The following is a 3,867-nucleotide window of genomic DNA, read 5'->3' on the forward strand; positions in this document are numbered from 1 at the left end:
TTACGTGTTTTGAGCAGCATGTCTCGTTTTTGTTTTCTGCCCCTCTTGTCGTCTCTCGTCTTCAATGTGTCCAAGGACTGAAGTGTTGATGAGGCCTGAAAGGATCAATCTTTTATTTTATGTTTAGCTAAAACCCACATTTGATGTAGAAGGGAAAAACCTTCGCACATTTCTTTTAAATGTCGAATTCCATAGATTTTTTTTCTATACCAGGTCGCCACAGGCTCCGATTACTCGTTTACAAGTGAAAAAGGAAAACTTTTGCAGTGGCTCCCAAGGTGAAACTTTCCGAGAACGTGCCGTCTCCGTGGAAACGGAGGTAAAATGCAACTTTTTCAAAAAGCCTTGCTACTGCACATGCTCAGTAGATGGTCAATAACAATGCCCATACGAATGCCATTTATTTTATAGCGTGTTCTCTGCAGGTGTGTAGGGTTTTTATTTCAGAAATAGCCCCCTCTACTGCCCCAACATGCAAACTATGTTTTCATTGTTTCTGGCACTAAACAGAAATTTTCAAAACGTGAAACTTTTCTGAAACAAAATTGACGCATCTTTTGTGCACGTGGGTCTAAAAGTTTTCATACCTAGTGAGTTTAGAAGGAGAAACACTGGCACAACTAAAAGTATTACACAAGGTAAAACTGTGGTTAGCCTTGTGTGCCGATGAAGTTAAACACGGCCGACTTTAATTAAAAAAATTTAACGTGGGATTTTTTTACTTGCATCCAGTAATTTAAAGCTTTTTTTTTTTTTTTATGAAGTCAAGTTTCTTTGGACTTCTTCAAATTAAAATTTTTGTTCCATTAACAGTTTACGTGGAATAATCTTGATTTGATGTTTATATGGAGTATATTATTATTCAGATTCCCGGGTTTCTGGTCGTGTTTGCAGTTTTGTCTATTATAAGGTCTATCCACAGATTTTCATTTTCAGATTATGCTACCAATCAATCGGTTCTTTTTCAGAAATGATCCATTATCTTACAAACAATACCTTTGGTCCTTTCAAGCATGTGCAGGATACTTGGACTCTGTGTTACTTACAATAGAATCCCTCATGGACTTTCAGAAAGAAATGGTAAACTCAGTCGACTCACTTCAAGGAAACTCGTGGTTTTATCAGGTAAGTGACCATATTCAGTAACTTCCTTACCGGATTAGTAACCATGTCAAGTTAATGATAGTACAAAAGGAGCAAATAATTAAAATGGGTGCGGCTTGGGTATGATTGGAATTTGTGTGTGAAAGACACTTCCTCTATTCACTTCTCGTGTATGAACAAGCCGTGGTTTCCACTTCTTGTGAGCTCTGAAGCACGAATAGCACAGATTTTATAACTTCTGACAGAAATCCAGTGAGATTACCTGCATGTATGTGCATTTTCAGGATATAAAACAAGTTTTGGTTGGTTTTTCACTTTTTGCATCAGACTGTAGTTTAAATAAATGGTGTTTGTTGCCGTTAAAACATATACTCTTCGAAAAGCCTTACATTTGAAATATTGCACTCGTGTTAGTGGCTTTTGTCAGGCGCTAGTACAGTTGTGTTCAAACGATAACATGAGTAAAGCTCTATTTTATTTTTATTGCCATGCATACGGAACACTGCGCAATATATTTTATCAAAATATGTAGAATGCATAAATTTTTAAACATGACAAATTATTGCAGTTTTATTTACCAACAAATATTTACTGTATAAACATTAAATTCCTGAGAATCAGTTCTCAATCTGCGTACGTCTGTCGCATATGGAGTCGTTTCCAACCCGACGATCTAACAACATTCTATAAATCCTCTGAATTTCTTGCTGCGGCTTCAGTAATGGCAGTTTAATTGTCGTCTGTTTTCTTCCACCATTTTCTGCTTTTCTAAAACTTTCCCAGCACGACTCTTTCGTTAATAACCAACTAAACCACGCAGGGCACATGTTTTTTTTTAATTCTTAACCCAGTTAAGGTTTCCACGAGTAAATATTGGAAGAACTAAAGAGTCTCTCCAGCTTCTCACGTTTTTAGTGATTTCAATTACTAAAATCAGATTTGTGATTTTTTTGTTTTTAAGATCATAAATTATTCCTGACGTCAAACAATGGAATCAGGTTTCGGTTTTCATGCACTGAAATTATGAATATTTCTCAATATTCACCAGGTGTCATCTGTAATAAGATCCAAATAAAATCTACCTTACCAACTGCTCATCTTTTATTATCTTTCCTTTAATGGTTTTGTTGATTTTACTTTTCCAGTGAGGCACTTTTAGTGACAATGTAACACCATTCAGTGCCTCCAGTCTGAAGTTTAAAATGAAATTCGATACAAGTGGTTTCACACATAGAAAAGTTTATTGGAGATAGTTATTCTCAGCATCTGCAGTTTTGTACCTGAACGTAATGAAACTGCTGCTGAATCTGCACCTTTTGGGACGGAGATGCTCTATAACACACACACACACACGTTCGCTGACAGTTGTTTATCAGACTTTGTCCACTCAGCACTTTACGAAAAGTGCTAGAAGTTTAATACAAAAAGCAATTGAAACTTCTCACAGTTGCTGAAATAGTCACAGAAGGAACTCTTTTGGAACCTAATAAAATCCAAATCTGAATTTTAGAAAACTGAATTAGAAATGGGTCATTTTAAGTTTGTGTGGCGATGTTTGTCTTTCATCCAAGTCGGAGGCCTCTCAGAGGACTTGGTCGTGTCTTGGAAGATGAATTTCGTTCTTAATTGGAAGTTTTGTTCTGAAAAATAGAATTTTACAGCGTCCCTCTTCTGCACAGCTTTAAATCCCAAACAGTAGCTGACCTCTGCTGGAGATCCTGGACTGGACCAGAGTGAAGCGTCTGCACAGGTAGAACCAAAAACCTCACAAGCCTGTCACGAGAGCACCACGTGATGAAATTCAACTATCATGAGTCTCAATCCACCTTCTGCTTTCATTACATTCTTTCTTTTTGATTCTGCTGGTGAATTTAAAACTTTTTTTTTTTTCTTTCATCCTAGCTCAGCCAAGAAGCAGGGGCTCATATTAAACCACCCGTGACTGCGTCTGGTTCTTCCACAAAGACGTCCCTGTGCACTGAATTCAAATCTTTCCTCGTGTTGCACAGCTTCAGGTTCAGGCAGAATATCTGAGCCTGCTTCCCGCTACATGGTTAACATGAGTCCTGTAAATCAGCGGCGAGTACTTTGGACTGGAACAGCGGGAAGAGGAGGATGGAGGAAACAATCAGGTGTAAGTACACACACACACACACACACACACACACACACACACACACACACACACACACACACACACACACACACACACACACACACACACACACACACTCTCTCTCCACTCAACTTTGACTTCATTACGAGAAACCAGAAAGCACACATTATCAGCCTCTCCGTCCCCGAAGGAGGCCGGCCTGAAATACTGTCGCCGTGACGTCCACTCAGCCAAGCGTGCACAAATTGGGAAGAATAAGAGACGACATTTAAATGTAAATTCTGCTTCTCCGGTGGGGGGTCGATAAGAAACCTGCAAAGTAAATGAGCAGGAGTCCACAGAGGGAGGAGGAAAAAAAAAAAAAAAAAAACAGCTTCACTGCTCATCTGACTTGATCATATTTGGATCTTTGCCTGGAATTGCTTGTTGCAGGAAGGTGGCAGGAGAGGAAAAGAGCAAAAGCAAAAATATCTGAGAGAAACTGATACCAGTTCTTGGAAAAATGTGCATTTTGCGGCAAGAAAAATTTGTTTCTGTGCAGAGATTGTGCAAAAATGTAAAGGGCAGAGAAATACATGGGATGGCCATACAAATCGTAGATATGTTAAAAGCGTGAGGGATTCCCTTTTCAAAACTAAAATTTGCAG

Source organism: Blennius ocellaris (genome assembly GCF_963422515.1).
Source record: "Blennius ocellaris genome assembly, chromosome: 10".
Taxonomy (NCBI): Eukaryota; Metazoa; Chordata; class Actinopteri; order Blenniiformes; family Blenniidae; genus Blennius; species Blennius ocellaris.